At 38.1% G+C, this 24,989-nt stretch overlaps 1 protein-coding gene across 8 annotated transcripts in view; it reads right to left on the minus strand.

Annotated features, from left to right (window-relative positions):
• Nucleotides 1-24,989, minus strand: part of RARB (retinoic acid receptor beta) — a 335,559-nt gene that overhangs the window by 212,549 nt on the left and 98,021 nt on the right. The window contains exons 1-2 of one of the 8 annotated variants that reach the window (XM_026101170.2): nt 22,401-22,579; nt 21,096-21,273 (exon numbers count right to left, since the gene is read on the minus strand). The exons of the other annotated variants lie outside the window; for them this stretch is intronic. The gene's annotated coding sequence lies outside the window, so the exon portion shown is untranslated. Of the gene's footprint in view, nt 1-21,095; nt 21,274-22,400; nt 22,580-24,989 lie in introns of those variants that run through there. 8 annotated transcript variants of the gene reach the window in all.

Below are 24,989 nucleotides of genomic sequence, written 5' to 3' on the forward strand. Positions count from 1 at the left end.
AAAATAATATTCTACTACGTTTTTAAATAACTGTCTCATTTTCCCTGAATGAATCTTTGTTGTTAAAATAAAATAAAAGTTAAGTACGTCTAACCTTCTTGAAAACTTTCTGCTGCTCTATTCTTGCCAACACAGACTGCAGTGACTCTTCTTCTTTAGAGGCACAGGAGAGGCTTGGAATGTCTCAGATGCCCTCTTCTCTTCAACTCCCCACCAAAAGTTTCAAGTTTGGTTGCTGACAAGTCTTAGGTCCTTTGTCAAATTTACTTGCCCATTTTAACTGCCAGCATACACTTCTCAGAATGTTACTCATCTAGTTAACAGCTTCTTTAGATTTCAGGGCAAACACTTCTCAGGGCAGAGAGAAAAAAAAATCAATTCTTGAATAACAAGTCAATCACAAGTAGCAAGTCACTTCTCTAATTAAGGCATTGACTTTCTTCTAAGACTGCACTAGAATTATCTGTATAGTCACTTTCATGTTAAAGCCCTAGGTAAATGTTAGTAAAGGAACAATTACATCAATTAATAACAGCAACTGACAGATATACACTATCAAGGGGATTCCATTAGCTTTCCAAACAAACAATGCCAGTTTACAGATGAAGGCAGAAGAGGAATAGCATGGACCTGAGCTGCCCCAAAACCTGTATTTGCATCTGCATGTAAACACTTAAGCTGGGCAAACACCAAGCAATTACCAGCCTGCTCGTCATTCCTGCAGCTGAGCGACAGGAAGCAGCTAACAGAAGTTCCAGGCAAGTACAAAAATGCAGCTCTTAGGCACTTTGCCCCACCATTTGACCTCTGGTTGGCTTTCGGTTCACTGTGATTTATCTATGCTGGCTGAAGGCTGCAGGCTGTCTCTATGATTTTGGAGAGGGCTGAACATTTGTGATTTTTGCTAATTTATTCACATATTTCATGTCCGTATGTCTTGATTTGCAAAACAGCTCAAACATGGAAATGAGTAGAACATGTGCAAGTATTAGACTACATTATTTCAACAACTACATTACTTTTGGTAAACCAGCTTTTGCCAAAACAAAGCATTCTGAGCTCTGAAATATAACTTCCACATCTAAAAACTTTTCAAAAAAGAGTATCAATTCAAATGGATTTGGATGAGGCAAATCCTCTGAATATTACTGCAAATAAGACTAGCAAGTGCAAATCATCTCCTTGAAATCAGTTGTGACAGGTCCACTGAGTGAGGAAAGGCTGCATGGGAGAATTCTATTTTTTTTTTAATTTTTTTTAAACCAAGACAGTGTGAATATCATACTTCAAGTTATTCCAACATGGTTTAAAACTATATTATCCCATTCAATTCCATTTATATATAGTCAAAAGGCATAGCACAAACTGTAAGGATCTGGCCATTGCTTGGGATTCAGGCTAAAGGAGGAATTAAATGAACAGAAATAACTGCTCAGGAGGAGCTTGGAAGCCTTAATGGCCTTCCCCTCTTCTCTTACTGCAGTTGCTTCCAAATAAATCCAACACAAAGGTTATTTTGCATGGGTGGACGGGAAGTGGAACCAGGTCTGTATTCAAGGACCAGCTCATATTCACTTGTGCTCTGCTCCTCACAGGTATCAAAGAGATACCACAGTGCCAGCAGCATCTGACAAAATGCTGCATGAGGAACCCTTAGCCCAGGACACCTGCTGCTTTCAGGGGCTGATGGCTCAGATAGCATTGCTGAACGTCTGCAGGATTTCCTCACGGATCCTAAAGGCAAATACTATCACCTATCATACAGAACGTTCCTGATCTCCAAACAGCTTTTCAATGCAGACAGCAGGATCTTGTCCCACATGCTAGGCAAAACAAAGTAAAATGCATACATTCAGTTTCTTGCAAATGGCAATATAATCTTTTTCTTTATTATTCACAGGCTCAAAACAGTGTTGTTCTACTCTCAAAGGGAAAGTGTCAAAAAAAACCTTTAAAAAAAAACCTATAAATCAACATACTTAATTGAGACAACTCAAAAAAGGGGCAACCCGTAAGAAGCAAGTTCAAAAATGCTGCAATAGAAACACCGAGCACTTCTGAGTACCAGCAAGCTGACTGAAATCTTAGTGTTTGAAAAAACGAAAATGAAAAGTGTTGCGACAAGTAATCTAAACAAATGTTAAAAGTGAAGTTTGACAAAGATAAAATATCTGCCAAACATCCAAACCATAAATGAAACTGCCATTCAGTGATGGCCAACTAAAACAAGATGTAGTCAGGCACTTTCTGACAGAACAGTGAGTGTATTGTTCAGCCGTCTTATAGACCTTTCTTTAAGCAAAAACTAGAAAAAAAGGCACACCAGTAGGTAGAAAAGTGTCCCTCAATTTCAGTACACACCTTATACTTTCTGTATGGACCTGTGAAAGAAGGGGGATGGGGCTTTTGCTGCTTGATTTCTGCTGCACATTGGTGGTGTTCTGCACAATGGACGGCTCTGAGGACTGCAGCACCAGGAGATGGTAAAGGATGACAGTGAAAGATGAATAGGAGGAAGAGGAGGGTTTGGGGGAGTTGTCAGTTCATCTGAAACTTGGGGGAGATTTTTTGCATTGCTTCAATCCTCTTTGATTTCAAAGGCAAATTAGCATTTTGAATAAAGGACCTCTTTGTTAAACATTAACCACCTCGTCCTTTCAGTGACTGTGCTGACAGTCGGAGATTCCAAGATGACCAGGCATAAGGTCTTTGTACTTCTAATGAACAATAAAATAACCTTATCCAAAGCTTCCCTAATAAAGAGGCAAAACACAGCACAGAGAGCACAGTGCTAAAATAATAAAAAAACCCAGTATATCCCCAACCACAAATTTCATTTAAGGATAAAAGGATAGAAAAGAACAAACAGTATATTAGCAAGGAGAATACAAAAGCCCATTAATGGCTACACTGAAACACATACCAAAAAATACTCTTTAAACATTACAGAAAGACAATGAGCTCCAATGCCATTTGCTCCTTAGTTCATGCCAACAACTCAGGGTGAATAATGTCTGCAAGTCACATATTTACTTTCAGCACACATCTTTTCAAGATATTCACCCTTCTGTGACTGTTTAATGTGGTCTCCTCTATCATAAGGCTATTAAAGTGAACAAGCAAGCAAAGAAACACGACAGTGACCAACAAATGAATGTACCAGTGACTGAATAAAAAAACCAGTACTTCAGTACACACTTCTGTTTGTTATTTAGGCAGCTTCAAGATTTCTTCTGGCAGAATTAACAGTAATACTGAAAATGTGGATTATGCCTCAACTGACCCAGGGGTGCAAGCCCTAGTATGATCTGTACTTAAAATGGCACCTAGGTAATTGGAAATTGCCCAGTTCAGGGCCTGGCCTCTTGATCATTCAAATCAGCAACCGGCTGCTTCACACCTTGATCTAGGGGTGCTCCTGGAAATTATCTTGATGTTCTCCCAGTTCAGCTTCAGCCTTCAAGCACTAGATTCCTTACAGAAAAAAGACATATATGATATATTCTCTCCTTCTCTGTGTTTTCCCTTCCCTAAAGCACCAAAATGGCTTAGAGAAACTCCGCCGAGAAACGAATCTGTCATTGCCACCTCCCTGATGTATGGCAGGCACCACAAAATAATTTGTTGCTGGCGTATACCTACAGCAAACTATGACAAACTGCCCCTGCCGGCTTGGCTGCGGCGCTGGCGGAGGGGCTCGCCGGGATGCTGGTGGGTGGCACAGCCGTGGCCACAGAGCCCTCCCGCTCCACCAGCCCTCTGCCCACAGCAGGGATGAGAAACACACCTCTGAAAACCCACCTGAAGTCATAGGTCTCATGACAGCCCAGCCCAAACGTCCATCCCTGAAAAGATTTTTTTAGGGCTCAACAGATATGGAATGACCTGATCCGGCTCCAAATTATTTCAGTGGTACCTGGATCAAGCTCTTTCTGATACCTGAAAATACTTTCTATGGCACATATATTCAGGACGAAACACTTCTTCCCCTGTGGTAGGCTGTTTGCCCACTGAAAATGTCCCGAGTCCCACCGGTCTGGCAGGCAGTCATCCAGACCAGCAGTCACATCTCACCTCTGTGAAATGCATTGCTAAACTAATCTATCATCCAGTTAAAATAACTATACTGCAGTTCACACCTAAGAAACAGCATCCAATTTTCCTAGATATATTTGAATGAACATATATACATCTTCAAAAGACATGCTATTTTGCAAGACAGTTTTCTTCCTCAGACACAAGGAATCAATCAGTTTAGCCTCAGCTTAAATTATAGTTATTTCCTCAAAAGTGTCCCATGTGTTTCTTTGCAGACTAGTCTTAGTTGCATTGCATTTTAATTAATTGTACACACGAGAACTAGATTTTATACAAATCTAGTTTAGCAATTTTCAGTCAGGAACAGCCTTAAGCCATACTTTAAAGGAAACATAGCTTTCTTCTATCATAAATAGAGGTCACAACAAATTGAAGAAAGTCTATATGTTTTATGATTTGTTTACAGGATGGAAATGCTTTGCATTTCACTATGACAAACATGGTCATGGGTAAAAACCCATGTATTTAGTTGAAAATACAATTGTTGATTTAATGTTTATTTTAAATCTACTAACCAAAAAACTTTACTTGAATCCATTAATTATACAATTAACATTTAGACCCATAATATGGCAAGTATCATTGTTTTTATTGTTTTTAAATGTGAGAATGTCTGGAACGACATCTTCTGGAACTGGGGAGGGAGGACCGGAAAGCAAAGCCCAGCATGTAGCCACAGAACACACATCGCTACCGTAACCTCCGCTCCTGTACCAAGCAGCGGGTATGTGCCTGAACTGCAAACACCAGCTGAAGCAATCCCTATAACAGTAGTTTCTGTTGTAAAAGTTCAAGAGAGGAATCCTAAGAAAAACTGAAATGGAAGAAAATATGTATATACAATTGACAATCACAAACATACAGGATATACATACAGAAAGACAGAATACACATAAAGATCATCTCATCAGATGGCTGTACTCCACTCGTACATAATAACTTCTGGGATTCAGAGGAGAGAAATCCTAACTATTAACCATATGGTTCTTTGTGCAGCTCCTTTCTCACCCTCAGAGCATGGCACAAAATGCCACTTACTAGGGGCACACCTGCTGCTGGCAACTGGAGATGGGAAGTAAGCTTCACTAAGCAGCAAGATACTGGCAAGGATTAGAGACACAGGGCACGACAAGAGCGCTACGGACGACAGGGTTATAGTAAGCTTCACTAAGCAGCAAGATACTGGCAAGGATTAGAGACACAGGGCACGACAAGAGCGCTACGGACGACAGGGTTATACAGCAGGAAAAACCCTTTGCCTCTTGGAGCCCGAAGTGGGAGCGTTACAGACTATGGCTTTTCTATACATGAAGTGAAAGCAATTCAACACATCTCAGGAAGACCAGTAAACAGCTCTAATTTTTTTTTTTTAAGGTGTTAGGGAGAGAGAAGAAGGTGACTATACCACCTGAGGGGAGCCCAAGGCTGCATCTCACCTCAGCAGGACTTGGAAAGAAACACTGGCAAGATAATGAGCTTGAAGGCTTATTATTCCCAGTAAAGTTTTAGGAGTATCTGAGGGAGGTAATCCCAGCTGGGGTTTACACAGACATTCAAGGCTCACGCATATCTTAAAATTGGGCCTGGATTACTTCCATCTCAGAGAAAAAGAAGAGCCTGTATATCAATGATCAGAGGTCAAGATAAGAAGGTGCAAGTGTACCTTTTCGTTCTGCACTTTCAGCTTATTGCTTATAGACTACATGGGAAAAATAAATCCAGAGACCATATTGCCTGTTTTGTATTTTAATTAAGTAAGTGCCTGGAAATAAGTAATAGGGTTTTCTTGCTAGCTGCCCAAACACTGGCCTTTCTATAACCACACCACCAGTAAGATATTTATTAAAAACAAACAAAAACCCCGCTGGCACATAAGTTAATTAACATGTCTCTACCAACTTCATCTTTGCTTTTCTTTTCAAAAATGAATACTTCCTCATTTGACACAAAATCTAATATTCTCTAATCCTAATCTCTCTCTAACCATCCAGGGTTCTTTTGCCATCACAGCATGTGACATTTCAGACCCTAATGCTGCCATTTTCTTATTCAGCTCCTATAGACTCCTACAGTGTATTCCATTTGTTATGGGTGATTTGTTAATGCCCAATTTATCCAATGCTCTCTGCATCATTTTAGTGTGATGAATGGCTATTGTTTGCCTGCTGTTGTTTGCTTCTTAGTTTTTTTCAATATTCTAACAAAATAAAGTACTTATTCAACTCCTCTAGAGCTGCAGCACCCACTTCTAGTTCCATTTCTTTTTTCTACTTAGTGCACCTTTATTCTCCAAATCTTTCTTCAATTCATAATACCGCAAAAACGTTGCTGTCATTGCTAGGACTGCCAACAACTTTCTTCTAACCCACTCTTTCTTCATCTCCAATTATCATCTGTCTGATTAGCTCAATTAATCCATATTAATTTAGTAGGTCAAAGAAAACTTCTGTCATAATAGCTGACTTCTTTAGCATCACTGCATGCTTGGAATCACAACAGATTTATGGGAAGGCACTGGCTGAAGGTGGATGTCCTCCTTTGCCCAGCCTATCCTCCTTTGCCCAGCCTATCCATAGGATAAATTTCATGCCATACTGTATAAGAATGCTTTCAAAGAATCATTAGGAAAAGGAAGAGGACGATGGTAGAGATGTGACACAACCACCTACCTTTATATGTACCAGACCTGGCTCTCATCCACCTCCATCCTTGAAAATGGATATCAGAACTGCAAGACACTTGATTGATTCTGGATGATAGTAACACAATCAAGTTGTTCTATGATGGACAGGGCCCTGGCAGAGGCCAGATAAATTTTCACGACCCAGAAAGTTATAAAGTTGTCCATCTCTTTGTAAAATGAATAATAAAGGCATTTGTAAGCCAAAATGATTTTGTAACCCACTTCAGGATTGTACTACAACTACATAAGGCACAGGGAAGAGGGCTGCTGGATTCTATCTTCAGATCTGACAGTGATTTGCTAGTGACTTCAGGAAAAGTCATTTGAACTCCATATGACTCAATTTTTCCATTTGTAAAATGGAGAGCAGCATGTGCTTCCATTTTAAGATGTGACATACTCTACTAGACTGACGACATCATTAACAATAAGTAACTAACACCTATTAGCACTTGATGAGTTTGGTGTATGTGACTGCCCTTTTAAGTAGCTTTCCTGGGGGTAGTGGAAAACATGACTTACAGTTTAGTACAGATAATAACTTGATTTCAATTCATTCAGAAATTCATTCAGAAAAGTGCAACATACATGCTCCTAAATGAATTCCACACCCCAATTCAATTCAATACCTAAGGGGGAAAAAAAAAGTCAGTGAAAAATGAGGCAACATATTACAAGAAAGCTGTTTTATCTACCTGTTTCCTGCATCTCACGGTGATTTACAATAATAGGTAATAACTAGTGTACATTATATCTAGTTTTTAATAACTGCACTTCCATTGTATTTCACTTCCCAAAGGGACTATTTATATTTTTTTCATATCTTTAACTGTAAAACTCTAAACTGCTATAATCAAGCATTGCTTTCTTTTGTATTCTGGACATCCTCAGTTGATTATAATCACTGCCCACTGAACATACCTTCTGAATGTTAATCATGTAATAAAATACAAGTTGGTATTATTATATTACCTACTGCCCCATTCACTCACTCTTTTCTCCTTAACCCAGGAGACACAGAATATGAAGAATTAAAAAAAAAAAGGTAGGAGAGAAGAGAGTAAGAAGAGCCCAGAGTAAGCAACTCTGTCTTTGAAGATGACACAGCTGAAAGGACAGAGTTGAAAAAAGTGAAGGACAGGTTTTTCTCCCTGGGGTCTCTGAAAGACATGTAGGCTCTGAAAGTATGCTTTGAGATACTTGTACAACAGTCATTGAAACTTCAGATAAAATAAATCATATTCTAAAGTGGTATAACTTGTAAATGTGCATGTGCTTTCTTTGGAACTAGGGACTTGCTCCCAAAAACATCTGCCGGTGGAGGGACTACATGAGGGGAATATATTTTAAAATGTGTCAATAAAAGTAAGTAAATTAATAGGTAAAAAAATATATATATCAAGCTGAAAGGTCAGCTGGACTTTTCAAACTGAACCCAGAATTAGGGGAACTCATAGGTTTGAAAGGATGCCATAACTGTAAAGTAACTCAAAGGGTCACTGGAGAGGGGAGAGGGTATTGCATCTGATAAAGTCCACAGTGACATTTTCAGCAGTCTCATATACAGTACGTATTTCAGAGACTTCTGAGTTTCCAGCAACAAAACTTGATGCAATCTAGAGAAAACTTCCAACTAAAAATCCTTGGTGTAACTTACACTCATCACAAAGGATACAAGCACATACACATGCACATGCACTTGCACAAGAGGTCTTAGTTTTCTCTGGTTTAATACAGAAAGCTAATACGACAACCTAACAATAAAAACACTAAAGACCATCACTATAGCTTTGTCAGTGCAATCAAAAGTCTGGCTATAATGGCATCCGAAAAAGCAAGACAAAACTGCAGCCTACTTATAAATAAAGAGCTCCTTAGGAAATAGGGTTTTAATAGAATACCTAGAACCTAACTCTCTTGAAAATCTCTCTGTCCTCTAACTGGATGCTGTTATTACAGGTAATTAATATTTCTTATCTGCCTCTCAGAAGAAGGAAGGAATGACTATCTGCAAGGTGGATTTAGGAAAACCACACAAAGGAAGTTGGCCAGCTCAAGTTCAGCCAGCTGGAAACTAAAATCAATGAACTAAAAGCATTATTAATTGAGACAACTAAATACAGACAGAGGAAAAACTACCAGCAAAGCAGAGGAGATAAAGCAGACAAACCATTATCAACAACAGTAAATAACACTGAGTGAAACAGATATGATCTAACACAAAGTATCATGCACATAAGTACCAGCGATATTACTTTTGAATTTGATTTATTTTATCTTAAGTTACAGCACACATTATTTAAGCAAGCCAGTTCCTTCCAGGTATCTTCCTAATATCCTCTTAAGGAGGACAGTATTGGATGTCCAGATAATAACAGGTAAATGAAAAGGCAAGAAAACCCTAACTGCCAAGAAAGGCTCTGCACAAAAAGGATAGCTAAATTTCCTATACGTAGCAATCCAGAACCTGGACTAAAGCATATCTCTACATATCTAAATGTAAAGACTTGAAATGATGGCAAGTTCCTCACTTCTCCCGTTAAGCTCTCTTCCCTTTTCACCTCCTTGTTTGCGGTTATACTGTGCATACTTAAGGAACTGCTGTAGACTGAGCGCCCACAGAGCAGAGGCCGGCCCCAAGAACAGCACACCCGCGCAGCACCGCTGCCGTTCTCCAGGTCTGACGTGTCCAACGCAGTCGCTTAGATCCCTGCTTCAGGAAGAGAGGTCTGCGAGGACATTTTATCAGATGGAAACAGCAGTATCAATGCTGCCATAAGGTAGCATCTTTCACTCTGAATAGGCATTGATCCAAAGAGGTACAATGGTACTAAACTTAGAACAACATGCAAAAATGAGTTCCTGACAGCTTTTGAGGGTTAAATACTCAATAGTATTTATCATCTGAAAATGGGTATTATCTCCAGCGCTTTAGCCAAAGTTCTCTCTTGGTAGTAATAGCCTTCAACTCCTCCCTGTGGTTGCACCTCTATGTCCTATTTGCATTTGTTATACATCCCAGTCTGCTGTCTGCTGCAACAATTGTGTCCTGCCTTAAAGGACAAGTTGTGGGTGAAGAAATTCTGAGCTCCAGCTGAAGTGATTACCATCAGGCCTACTGTGCTGTGCCTTAAGATCCTCAGTAACCATGTAAAGCATATGCAGGCATGATAAGGAGAACATACATTATGAAAAAAATCTATACACAGCTAATGTTCTTCTGGGAGTGAAATGGAAAACGTAAGCACAACAAACCGAATGCCAGATTAATCGCAACCAGTTTAATCACAGCTGAGACTAACTCACCTCAGCCTTCATGGACTCTGCTCACAGTTGTTAAGTGTTCAGTAGCTGTCAAGGAAAAATTCGTACATCTCAAGAAAGCACAATACGTTCTAGCCCGGTCTGCATCCATCAGTATGTCCAAAACCCCCAGATGGTGTGCTTGCCTAATACTCCTAAGTTATCACTGTATTACAAACTCAGCTCTGGTATCTTTACTGAACCTGACTAAAATATTCATTGTTATAGGAGCGTAACATGTTCAGTAAGGTCCCAAAGTTCATTCACTGTCATATTAATTGTTTTGTATAATCTGTTTTACCAGTGGAAGTGTGCTTCCCATGTAGGAGGTGTACACTGCCTACTGTTAGGCAAACATTTGCCTTCTATTTCTTTGACTATAGATGTTAAAACCTTAAAAAAAAAAAAGGTAAAGTTTCCAATGAAGTAACCTATAGAGGCAAAAGCATCGATAATATGGCATTTACTGTTTACAGTTAACTACCTCTTTTTAATTTTAATATTCAAGAATATTTCACAGAGGTTATAAAAGATACTTATTCCTGTCATACCTTAATACATTTGTAAAATACTGAATATTCCACTAACATTTCTGCAAGTCTGAGGAAACAACTGCCAAACAATCTGTCCTGGCTTTGAGGCTTCCTAACCAAAAAAGAGCATTAAAAAAATGAGTGCTGTGAACTTCATAACTATGCTGTGTTTCTTGTCATGCTGGGATTAGTAATAGCAGTGCTATCAAATATTACTGTGCAATAAAACCTGTGGTTTGCATTTAGATTACATTTGATTTCTTCATGTGGAAAATGCATGCTCTAATTTTCTTCTTACAGTAAAATTGATAATACATAGAATACAACATCACAGCAGATGACACAGCCTACAAGGTAGGCATGACTTGTTTTATAGTCATAATGCTCGTACTTCTGGCTGTGATTTTATGATCTAGCCATACAAAAAGAGTACAGAAAAGATATTTATAAATAAAGGCATACAACAGTAAATAGGAAAGGAGACCAAGTTACAGAACAGATTGAACTGGATATAATCAGAACCAAACAGCTTTCACAAAAACTGCAAACTTAGCATTTGGCTGCCTCACCAGTCAATAGTGCATGTACAGCAGCCTTCTTTAACAAAAGAAAGCAATTCTAGGTAGGAAGAAAAAGAATGAAATAGGACAGAGGACATCCTCACCGGGCAAAAGAACTATTTCTTTGAATGTACGCCGTTAAAGTTCACAATATCATCAACAGCTTCCCTCTCCCCTCCCCCTTCCTCCACAAAGTAAAAATCACCTGTCACTATTTCCTTATGAGTTAATCTAGTAAAGTATTCACTGTAGCAGTATCTTTTATAATATGTCTCAAAAAAGCTTCTAAAAACATCTAGGATCTTATTAGCCAAAAAAAAGAAAACATATAAGGAAAAAGAAAAGAAAAAAGAGCTGCACACAGCGCACGGTCTCCATGGGGACATTCCACATGGCAGAAACTGTGAACAGAGCATTTCCATCAAAGAAAGGCGCTAGGCTAGAATTACACAATAAGGAACGGGCTGGAGAGCTCATTATCATGTAAAAACCATAGCCCTATATATACTGTTATATCTTTGTATGTCCTCACATTAACAAATTGCTATTTATTAACCATGATTTACTGAATCAAGCACAGCAGAACTGGGCACTAGCTGAAGCAAAGCAGCTGGATGTAAAACTAATGCAAATAGCTAAGAGGAAAGTGATGTCTTAACTGCTTCTCAGCATAGCTTGATCTACCAGCCAACAGATGATCGGCTTACACATCATAACAAACATTTCACCTTTTGTTAGACTGTAATAATTCCTGAATAAATACAAAACATGGTCAAGCCTGACAAACTGCTATATGAAGAGTTATAAAATCATTCCTAGCTCACACTAAGGAACATCCCACCAATGGTAAAAGAAATTACCATTTTGCTCCGACATACTGTTCTTACATTTGGGCCAACTGTGAAAAAATCACAAAGTGAAAATGTATTTATTTTTAACTGTTTACATCTGCTTCAAAGGACACATTTTCTTTACTACTACCAAAATGTTATCACCACATTATCTTATTCATCTGAACTCACATTTTCTTTCCACTGCAGTTTCACCGTGGATGCACATCTAAATCCAAAGAAACAAAATCCTGATTCCACCAAGCCAAAGATAACATTGCATCTGAAGGCCAGAATTTCAGCAGAGGTGTACATTCCCAACGGAAAACATTAGTATCTGCATAATGCTCAAACCCTACCTGGTGTCCATTTGCTTGCATGGGCTTTCTATCTGGCTTAAGATGAGCGCTGGTAGCAGGAGAAATGCATTTTAAGTACGTATCATAGCCAACACGCTTTAATGGCTTAAAGACTGTTAACGTTTCTTTGCTTTTTCATTTGTATACTATGGGTATACTGTTCAGGAAGAAAAAAAAAAAGCATCTGAGCTTCAGATTTTTGTTTTTTCTATTCCAAGAAAAAAACATAGACAAAATTTGTGCAAAATACAGCAGTTCCCTGACATGGCAGTTGATGCAGATTTACTATTTTATTGTAGACATGGCTTCCTACCTTTGAAGTACACATTAACCAAAGTTGAAACTCATTTTCGATTACAAAGTTTCATTTGTTTTTTCATAGTCCTCATGCAAAATTTACTTTGGCACAACAAAGATGTGCATTATTAATCAGCATAGGTTTGTTTGAAAAGTGGCCTCTGTTTATTCAGAGATAAATATGACTCCAAATCCACGCTATCTTTTCCACATGGAATGTGAGTGTCCCAGATTCGGTATTCACTTTTCAGTTCATTTGGGCCTGTGAGGGATGAAATCAACTTTGGAAAACAACAGAGGTAGATTCTACATGGTAACAGAAGCAGAAACCACATGTTTTTTTGTGGTTTCGAGTATCAAATTGATAATGTCAAATCTCTCTAACCACATCCATTACAGCAAAATCTCAGCCCAGTTAAAGACAATGAACCTTTGCTATTCGCATTAAATGAATCCAGTCTCACCCACCAATGATCAACACACACAATATCATTTCAAAATCACACAGCCACTTTCTTCTCGACTCTGTTAACATTTTCAATTCAGTTTTAAACTTCCCTTGTTTATTCTCATACTGCAGGCAATTAACATTTATAACCTAGCTAGTTGAGCAGATCTGTGCAACTTTAGCATGAAAAAGTCTTTAAAATTACCGTTCCTTACAAGTTATTCTGATGAAAAGAGAGAATATTTACCAACGACTATTAAGCATGAAGTTTAAGAAAACAGTAGAAGCTTGTAGGAGGATTTGCTAATGTAGTTTATTTGTTCTTACTTCTCACATCTGAAAAGATATTGCCTCTGAAGTCTCTGACAATAATGCAAAATAGATATTCCTGGGAGACAGTACAAAGCCAAATGCAAGCTACAAAGCCAGATAATTCAGTCTTAAGGATTTCATCGCAAATAAATCCACTGAAGTCTCAAATTGTTCAGTGCTGCTGGAAAAAGAAGCTGGAAACCTGACATCAGTCTCTGCAAACACAAGCACAAAACAAAAGCATGTATATATTTTTCTTAAATCCTGTATGAGAAGTCACAGTGCTACCAGACAGTGATTACCTTTCAGAGGTCACAACAGATATGCTTGTTGCAAAAATTAGATGGATAGAAAAAGCATGAATGCTTGAGTGATTCTGTAGAGAAACTTGCCCACACCTAACACAATGGAAAAACTGTTCAAGAATAGCTAATCTGTGTGAAACTATGACCCCAGTAATGCTGTTAGAAGCAGTAAAAACTGTAAAAATCCACCGAACTAAGTGTTGACCGAGCAAGTTAAAGCTTTAGGTAGGCATCTCTCAACCCATCCATCCACCCACATACCTGAGGGTGGTATCTGTGTGATAAATTGCATTTAACACGCACCTGCACTCTGCCTACTAATCCATCTTCACCTTGGCTACCTCTAACACTAGAAATCTCTGAGGCACTTCAAACAACCACCTTCAGTGGGGAAGATTTTTTCCTCAAAAGTGTATTGGCTAGAAGCCAGGAAAGATTTAAGTTGAAGTATATTGCAATTCAACCTGGTTAGAAATAGGATCTTTAAATTCTGAGAAAACTAAGTGTCCAGGCCTTCTATCTGTATAAATCATATGTTAAGTTACTAAGGGGTATGCGACTCAGAGACCCAGATAAAAATACACAGGTGAGGATGGGGTTAGGTGTGGCAGCCCTGGGGATACTGGTAGAGAGGGAACATGCTCTTGCCTCTGCTCTTGGCTCACCTACACACAGAACACCATTTCCTAAAGCTGATTGACTGAACATGCAAACTCCAAAGAACAATTCTTGGAAAGCTAAGGGTACGCAAAAGGCAACTTTCCAGCAGCCACCTGCACCGAATACTGAGGCCACATAGAGGGAACCGACTCTTCAGTTGTTGAATATCAGGAAAATCAGGAGCAATCTATAGGAGGACCATGCGATTTGTTCATTTTTAATTTTCACTATCCCTTGATATGCAAATAATATTCATTCCATTCTGTAGTGCATCTGGCAGGGAAAAAACTCCATTTGATTAGGAACTGAAGAAAGAAACCTACACAATGGATATTAACTGCTATTCAAATCAAAGGGGCAGTAAATTTATGGAGGAAATGCTAAAATCTTCCACAAAAACTTGCAAGTACTGTCTATTACATGACATGACAGCTTACAGGGAAGCCAATACTTACTTCTTGTCTCCAAGCCACTCGATCTGTGGCAGTGTGGAGAAGTGCCTGGGGCATTACCAGTGGTTCACAGTGACCTATATCCATGGCCAGAATACTCAGGGAACAATTCATCCAGCAGGCAGGAAAATTTTCTGCCTCAAGATGAGAGGAAGAGAGAGTAAGGGGGGATTTCAGGCAAAGGCCTATCACTATCTGAACTCTGTCAGGGCATCAGGACTGGACCCTGCCTGGATATATGCTCACAGTTTGCTTCTCTAGCAGCTCTGCACACACAGGAATTAGCAGGAGTCCAGCATGCAGAACAGCTTCTGAATTGGGCCATTAATCTGCACAAGCAGAAAGACCTCCGCAACCATACACACTAGCAGCCATCACATGCCAGGTTACAAGACTGAACAATCATTTACATTGATAAACAGTACATGCCTCCCTGAGTTACAGCAGAAGTTGGAAGCAAAGTACAGGGAAGAGAACGGAAGAGTAGGTATGTGCACACCTGGTAGGAAACAATGGAATACGGCAGATTTATTTAAAACATTAAGATGATTACTGGTATTATTTCTTCTGTGGCAGGATGCAAAATCTTCAGAGATGGTCGAAGCCTTAAATGGCTCGGCTCTAAAAATATAGTCACTGCCACAGAAGTCTTTTCTAGCTTGAAACAAATGCCACAAAAACATCAGGGTAGAAGAAAACTCAAGGTATCAGGTATACAGAGCCACACAAAGTAGCTACAAGCATAATTTTTGTCCATACAGTTGTTTGCTGATATATCAATTAACTAAGCAAACCCTCCCTGCTGTCTATTCAATAGCTGATCAGTTAGCTGATTCCTTCTAAGTCTTTTGGGAGGACTAAGTCTTGAGCACTTGATTTTAAGGACAGAGCAATAGCTTTTTCAGAGTTATATAGGGCACCATCCCTTCATCATGGTGTAAAGAAAGTAGAGTTGTTTGGAGACCTTTCAATTTTGATGTCATTGCTAAAAGCAGAGGGGATCTTATTTTGGGCTCAAACCTGCAACCATCAGTTCCTTTTCTAACTACATCACCAACAGTCATCTATCTTCCAAAACTACAAACATAATGGTAACATTGCAGACATGTCAGGACTTAACTTTTGTAGTCCGTACATAAAACCTAAAGCCCTCTTTAGAGCAGCCATAAACGTAGCAGACCTAAGTGGGACAGAAAAATATATCTCACAGAGACTGTTTGTATCACAAGAACACCCATTATTTATACCAATCCAAAGCACGAACAGAACCACGTACAAGGTAAGCTATGAGAGCCAAAACAGCACTACATTAATCATCTAAACACATGACTATATAACCGACAAACAAGATCTGAGTTAAGGCTGCTTGTCAGTTCTTCAGGCTGATGCTGGAAATAACGGGACTAAGATGAGCACGAGGAAGAACAGCTCAGGAGAATGAAGAGGGCTGGCTGACAGAGGCACCTGCTTACTTGCTTTCCTTTTGCACAGAAATTTGCACAGTAACAACTGTAAGTGCACATTTATGCTTATGCCCTTTTACATTAACATGAGTCTAAAGATCTTCTAGTGGATGTAAAATAACACACTACATACTTAAAAGCACTTTTGCCCTGACAGATGGTGTAAAGGGGCCCTTGTACAGATACAAGTCTCACTTGGTAGCTCTAGCTTTAGAAGTTATTTACTTGTGTTTTTTGTTTTCCCCATGTATGATAAAAATGCAACAAAAAGTGAAAAGACTTGTTAGGAGAGTATTTCAGTAAAAACAAAAAATATGGGAATTGAAAAAAAATTATATAGATGTATGTATGTATGCATATACGTACAACACAAATTGCCAAGTGTGTGTTCCTTGACTAGTGTTAATCCCACCAGAAACCCAGAATCAATTCTTTAAACAATGGTGGCGTTTAAGTTTTGCTTGTCACCCAAGAACAGTGAGTGAACAAAAGTTTGAACTGTTTCAAGTGAGCTTGAAAGATGCTTATTCACCAGAGTTTGAATCTATTGCAAATGGCTCATTTAATTCAACCTCAGAGGCATTTGCTCTCCACTTTTCAACCTTAGAAAGCTGTAACCTAGCTAAGGAGGTTAGACACAGTATCATCAGTTCAGATCAAAAGTGCCAATGAACAGCTGAGATGTAAATTTATGCTAGTATGCTTACAGAGACATGAAAATAAATACTGGATGTAATCAGTTTGGGCTACACTACATACTTTCACTTGTTTTGAAAGAATCTCTGGACGACATATTTTAAATAAAAGCTTGAATTTAAAATCAACCAGGGAAAAATTAATCTAACTGCCAGTTTACTGGAACAAGAACAGATTCAGATTCCATGACAAACAAATACATATTCAAAATTAACTTTAAAAATGTTTCTAAATTCAACCAATGTGCTATAAAATGACACCTGTATATAGCATATGTACCAAGTATAAAGCACTGAAACAAGGATTAACTACATGCACAGATTTTATGAGTACACTGGGAGCAGGACGGTGAACTAAATAAAGTAAAGCAATCTGAAATCCACAGACATTACATTTTCCCTGTATTGAAAGAGGGAGGGGTTTTGTGTTAAAGGTTTTTTGCAGGGTGTTTTTTTGTTGTTTGAAAAAAAACAAGGCAGCTACTCGGATTATCAGTGGGTTTAGTTTAGCTGCAGAATATTTACGGGAAAATTAAACCTATCTAAATCCTGAAACATCTGTTTTTATCAGAGACTCACCGATTTCCAGAAAGATGATAACCACATATAAATCCATTTTCCCAGGAAAACTATAAAAATCCTTTCCATATGCAATGCTCAGTACTCAGTATTTGCCACTAGCAGACATTGTTCTTAAACAAAATGGGAAGCAGCCTTAGAAAGCATCCAGATAGAAAAGAGAATCTTAGTCTCCCCGTAAATCCTGCAAAAATACATCCCGTGCACTTGTGTGGATCTCTTTATTGCAGTTGACATGGGCTTGCCCAGGGGACTAACTTGTTGTTCCATAAAGATCCTTAAATAGGCACTACTGATGAAACATTTAATCCAAGCTCCAGTATCAAATGGCTGCTATTGCCAGTGACAGTGATAGAAAAATCTATTTGGCAATTAAATAACTGCATGCAAAGCTATGACTGTTTATTATGCCTTTTAACATAGTTCAGCTGTTCTGGATCATATCCAGTAAGCTTCACATTTTACAAAAAGTGCATTCCATATAATTTATAAGTAACATGCTTTAAACCTTGGTTTTTTTAAATACACCTTTTCACTCAGGTTGTTATGAAGTGTTTGCTTGGGCAGGGAAATACATTTTACACACAAATGCAACTCTCATCATTCAACTACACTACTGCATTAGACCTCTTTCTGTTGATAATGAAATTATCAACATACAATACAAGAATAAAATATATACGGAATATATACGGAAGTATATAATATACGGAAGACAAGATTATATTTTTAGTTGTCGAAAAAACACTTTAAAAATTTGCTATGTTTACTTTAAACATAAAGGACATACAAAAACTATTCATTTTTTGTAAAATACAGGAATACAGTTTGATCCCATGAGTCTAATAAAACTCTGCATAAACATAACAAAAATGAAAACTAAGGTGAATAGCTAAGATGAACAGCTAAGCTAGACTATGTTTCACTTGGACTTCCACCATGCCAGGAAATAACAAAACAAATGAAGGGGCAGTAATTAAAAGGGCTTTAAGATTAGAGGCAGCTTTACATCCATATGTGGAACACCACTAAAATAGCACACAGCATTCTGTTTGACAAGGCTGTAATTTAACAAAATACATAAGGATACAAGTTTCAGTTCAGAGAAGTCATCTCTGCAGAGAGCAGCACTTAAGCATATGCTTAACTTGAAATAATCAAAAATTAACATGTTTTAAGTATGAATATACATCTTTGGGACAGAGACTATATTTTGGTTTCAAGTTAGTATGTGGAAAAAATGAAGTCATGCTAATACATATAACAATATTGAATAAATATGGGACAAAAATACTGGAAATTGCAGTGTATACATCTGAACTAAATCCCTTTCCACAAACTTTCAAAAAGACAGACCAAGATTTTTTGTTTGTTTTAGTAACAGGAATATTTATTCTGATATTTCTCTTGATATTAAAAGGAAAAAAAAAGTTAGTCTCCCAGTTCACATATTCCTTTTCCTCCATTCAATAAATATAGTATAAATTAATTTAAAAATTAATAGATTTAATGTTTCAGAATGAACACTGATTCACATTTGGTATTGAGATTTTAGTTACTGCTTGCAATGCCATTTTTAACTTGCAATTTTGTGATAGTACACTTTGGCAAAACACCCCTAAAGCTAAGTCCTTAAAGAAGTCAGTGCTGTTCAGGATAAATAAATGCAGTTGTCAGTACAAGCTGTAGTTCTTACTGTGCCAATTTCTGGAGAAGATATTTTTGTCTTAATTTATCAGATTATCAAAACAGTAGATTAGAATTTATGAAGAGCACTATTTCCATTTTCAAATTTAGACATTATTCTTGGAAATCATTTATGAGTTTTAATAGTCCTTTTAAAGTACACAGACTGGAGTTGTGAGGTAGGAAGCTTCAGTTAAAGAGTTTTTGTGAAGTAATTGATTTAAGTATGTTGCTGTACCACAGGTTCATGAGAAAATAAACTGAGGCATTACCTTTGGCTGCATTAAATTTATCCTCTAAAGTAAAAAAAAAAAAAAGAAAAAAAGAAAGAAAAAAGAAAGTTTGCCTAGTAAATAATGTTGTTATGTGGTATTATAATATCTCTTGTTCTATATTTTATAGTTATTTATATGGGAAAAGGTCCAGACTGTCAGTGCTTAAAAAAAACTGCATTTGAGTGCCTCTTTACTTCCTTTAGTTCTCCCTGCTGGACAGAAACTTTTAATCACAAAAATACCTCTTGTAAGTCCGTCTTAAATCCAGCTTAGTTATACTCAAATCCTGACACAATCACTTTGCTGTAAAAATATCTTCTGAGCAGTCCCAACTGGAACCCATTAGATTTGCCTTTGACAAGCAGATTATTTATGAAGAATACAGAACAGACCCTGCAGGAACACGGAGCCCCAGCCTGGAAGACTCCTGGGCAAGGGTTCCCACTAAGCACAGGAGATCCCCCTCTGCGAGCCTGTCCACGCTCTCAGGTAAGCCCGTGCTTCAGCACCTGGACTGGGCCACAGCAAGAACGCTAGATGCCACCAAAAAAGACGAAAAACAACAAAAAAAACCCTATCTGATAACTTTCTTATGGCTTTTTTTTTTTTTTTTGGAGGGGGAGGTTCTGAATTTTGAATCAGACATTTTTTGTGAGGAATAGTCATCAAAATCTCAGTGAATGGTTCAGAATTCTAGAACAGATCTTTAACAAGCTTGACTGGCGCACATTCAACAAATGCTGTTTGGCATTTCTTTTCTGTTGCTTTGAAAGTTTCTGTTTTGAACCAATGGCAGTAATCAAATCTTTTATTTCTTCCTCCTAGAATTCTTATCTCTAACATCTACAATTATGCTGGTTTATTATTACAGAAAATATCTTTAAAGTGCCAAATCCATCTGAATAAATATGCTTCAATGCAATTAGCAATGCATAAACTATTCTTTTTTTTTTTTGATGTATCACAATGAATACATTGGCTTTAACATCTATTCTCTTGATAAGTCATTTTGAGGTGGTCCACTTTTGTTTTCCTTACTTTCACAAACATGCTTGCAGCCAGTAAGAGACTCTTCACTATGATTAATGGCCTCCCATTGGGTATACAGAAAATTTCCCAGCCTGGTTCCCTTGAGAATGCTCCACTACATGGATTTCTACGCAAAGCTAGATTAAAAGAGGAGGAGCAATAGCTATAGTCCACCTACCCCACAGCCATCAATTATATACAGTTATAAATCAAAGTTTTCAGCCAGAACAAAGACTAGTGTGGCAAACAAACAAGGGCGTTCACAGCAAATTGTTTTGAAGCAGAATAAAACTCTTGATAGAAACAATGGGGCTAGCAAAGCCACTGTCAATATCACTATAAAGTTCCGTTGATTTATTAAGAATTAGACACAGTGTATCCAGTTCCTGCTGAATTAACTTAAACAGAAAGCAGCAAGTGGAAAAATTAGCAAGGAGATGGATTTCTCTCAAAGAAAAAAAATCACACAATTCTGTACGATAGTTAATTGAATACAGTAGTGTGAATCATAAAGTATCTGTACTTTACCTCTAAATATTTGTGTTTCTTGGCTTATGGTTTTAAGCTCTCTTTCATGAGACACTGGTATGTGTAGCTCGTCCATATTTCATGTCCTGGTCTGTTTGTTTTCTGTGCTACTTCTGCCTCTATGCCATAGATGATTTTGATCATTTTAGATGTTTGCTAAATACTCTTCACACAAAATCTGCTTTCAAACAAGATATTAGAGAAAATGTTAGGACACACAGAGACAAAAATAATGTTAGGATCTCTCTTCAGGACAATGTGACTCATCTGTAAGAGGCTGCACCCTCCTTTTTTCAGGCATTTAGAACTCCACCTTTGACACATAGCAGTTTTTAGAAAGCCACAAAATATAGTATCAGTCAAAATGTAATTGAGTCCCATTCATAAAATTTGATGGAGATTTGCACCCAGTTTTGATCATAGAACATATTTTACGTAGACCCTGTTTTTCTCTGAAGAAAGAGATGCTTGAAGAAAGTGTTCAATAATTTTTAGCAAGATTCCTCAAATGTTTGTGAAACAGCTTTTGACAACTCTGACCAACTCTGCACAGCCACACGCAAGAGTCTTTTATTTTCACTAGTATTTCCTTATGCTACAAGCCTCTTCGGCTTGCAACAGACAACATAAGCACCCAGAATCAGGAAGAAGATGTAATTTATGTGCCAGATACTGCGTTGCTGATCACGTATGGTCTCACGCTAAAGTACAGAGTCAGCCAAATCTTCTTGCAGGCCAGGCCTGTGGTATACCACACATTTAATACATGACTCTTAAAAGGAGTAACAAGATGGCCAGATACCCTATCTCTAGTGTTTACAGCTTTATTATCCCTCCCAAAAGTAAGAGCCCTGAGAGGATCTTCTGTAGCGGTTGCCTTGCTAAATGACCAGAGGGGTGCCTCACTCAGGGTCTTCTGGAACTTATTTGGAGAAGGCCATGGAGCCACAGGAAGCTGGAAGCTAAGAGGGTGTGTTGGGGAAGTACTGCTATACACTCGCTCTATTTTTATAGTCTTTCCCAGGAATTCATTTTTGGACACTGTTGGAGACAGGATACTGGGCTAGACAGACCTTTGGCCTGATAAGGCACGGCTGTTCTTAGTGCAGAGAGAGGAGGTCTGTTCCTCAAGCTAAGAAATGTTCAGACCTGCATTAGCACATACATAGGCTCCTGTTTTCTCTGCCGTATCTCTTGAAAAGGAGCCTGATGTATTCACAGTGGTGTAAACGCATCATCTGTCAGGGATTTAAGGACTCCCAGAGCCTATGCGGAGACGAAGGCCCCCAGGACACTTAGCCCCACCTCTGACAGACAGCAAACGATGCTGAAGCCTGTCTGCCAAAGTGTTCCTTCTTCATAGGAAAAAACAGTTTTCAAGGAGAGCTTCCTGAAAAGCACAGTGGTGGAATCCTTCCTCTGGGTGTCCTCATGTGAAATGGCCTGAAATGATTTTGCCCAAGGGTGATGACCAAGGTGAGGCAGTTCTGGAAGGTAATTAACGTTAACATATTAACACACAACGTACCAGGGAACTTGACACACAACACAGCACAAAAGGGCTAGATTGGGCCTTTGGAGGTGACCTCATCCCATACCCAGTCCCAGGACAGGGGAAATTACACCTGCATCGCTCCTGACAGACAGTTGTCCAACATGTTCTTGAATACTTCTAGTGATGGGAAGACCAATCTCCTACAGCAATCTTCTGAAATGTTTTACTACCTTTCTTTCTGCAATTACCTTTTCTTCTGTCTTCCATTGACAGGTTCAAATTATTCCAGTCTTTGCAACACCACCTTGTAGCACTTGTAACACTGGTACCTCTCTGAGAAAAAATTCAAAGTCTTGACGCACAGAGTGTTAAGTATAATATAGTACGTACATACCCTGCCTAAGTAAAGCCTTGTGGAGAAACACAGCACCACCTCAAGAGGTGCTGAGCAATTCCCAGTAAAAAAAATTAAATAATAAAAGAAAAGTCATATGTGCATACTGTCTTGCAGATTTTTAACATACACATTAACACTATTACAGTTATTAACAGAACAGGCTTTTTGGTTCTTTTTTTCCTCCTCTATCTGGGGATAAATGATTGGCAAATAGAGTATAAAAATGACTGATGATATCTTGAACTTGAATTCCAGTCTCCTGCTGGCTCTGTACCACCTATGAAAACAGTGAAAGCCTACATCCTTCTGCCACTAAATAAAGCTTCAGATGACCAGTTTCTCCAATAATTGGACCAATCACTACATATCTGAATTGTCTTTTATATTTTCTAAGTGCGATCATTCTGAATAAACCTTCTCAGTTTTCCTAACTGATCTATCAATCTCACAGGGGCATTACAGATATTATATTGCTTAATGTTTGTGAACATGAAAAAGATAATACTTTTCCTTTTATCCCTTTTTTTTCCCCACAGATTACTAGACCTGGAAAAGATGAACGTGCACACAATAGGTTTCCACGCATTATCCTTCCGGGAAGCTACATTATTTTTCTTCGAAGTTGCATCTTCAAATAGCAAAATCTGGTATCAGCAAGCCCATGATGCATACTTCCACATCAATGGACCTGGACCTTTCTTCCCATGTACTTCCGCACTAATAAAAAGACACTTGCAAACATACATGAAAAGACACAGGAAAGGTGTATCATTTCTTCTGTTTCTGGTGTTAAAATTGAATAATTTCTTTTCTTAAACAGTAGCACCTGTTTAAAAAAAAGAAAAAAAAATTCACTCCTGAATAATTTTTATACTCTTAATAAATAATACCACACCAAATGAGTGCATTGTAATTTCGTCTACATTATGGCCTGTGCAGTGAACAGTATATCTAGTATGCCATCGTTTGCATTTTGCGCAGCGCTTCTGGAACGATGCATATCTTAGATGCTCCTCAAAATAATGCAATTCATTAATCCATAGCCCTGACACTTGACAGAGCTCCAAGAGCCCCGCTGCATTATCCCACACTGAGAAGGGAATCTACAGGTACTATCCTTTCTGTAAGATTTGGCTGAAATAAAAGTTCAGTTTACATTATATGAAAATTCCAGTGTGTTAGCAGGCCTGACTGAATTACATTCATATTGTTAAGTCTAAAATTTCATTTACAACACATTACTAGATTTTTCCCTTCACAAAGCCTATGTAACTCTTAGTATCTGGACTCATTTTTATCCTCTTCAAGAGCACAGCCAGCACACAGTGCCCAATGTGATTAATCTTATTTGTTGTCCCTCTGAATTAAAAGACAGTACACACAAATAAATTTACTCACATATCTATGTGTTTGTAAAGTCAGAGTCTCATTCTACTTCAATATTTTTCCAATAAAATATTCCACAATCAAGAGTCACATCCACTCTCAAAAAGCCTTTACAGTGACAAATCAAAAAGTATGCAAATACATACTCCATTTAGGAAAAATACACCTAATGAGGAAGTAGATTGCAAATTCAAACTTTGAAGGGATCTTGAGAAATGATGAAAACTATGATCTAAAATGCTAACGTGCCAGCTTCTAAGATGATATAAGTTATATAGCACCACTAGTCACAGTGAAACTTTGTCAGTTTTCATTAGCTGAGGAACTGATTCTATAGAAAAAAGAAAAATTATGAACACCCAATTCACTTTACATTGAGTTTACCTTTAAATTATATGAAGTTTTTGGTAGAGTACTATTGTAAATATTACAGAAGTCATCAGCAGCAAGAGGTATGATTTAACATACTTCAATTTTAAAAATATTCTAGGAACTACATATATTACTGCTTTATTCCTCCACTTCTCCCAGACTCCTCCCGCCTTCCTCATATCGTTTGACTCATCCACCAATTACATCTTGTACTTTGGACAACATATTCCTCAAGAGCAATCAC

Source organism: Dromaius novaehollandiae, chromosome 2 (genome assembly GCF_036370855.1).
Source record: "Dromaius novaehollandiae isolate bDroNov1 chromosome 2, bDroNov1.hap1, whole genome shotgun sequence".
Classification (NCBI taxonomy): Eukaryota; Metazoa; Chordata; class Aves; order Casuariiformes; family Dromaiidae; genus Dromaius; species Dromaius novaehollandiae.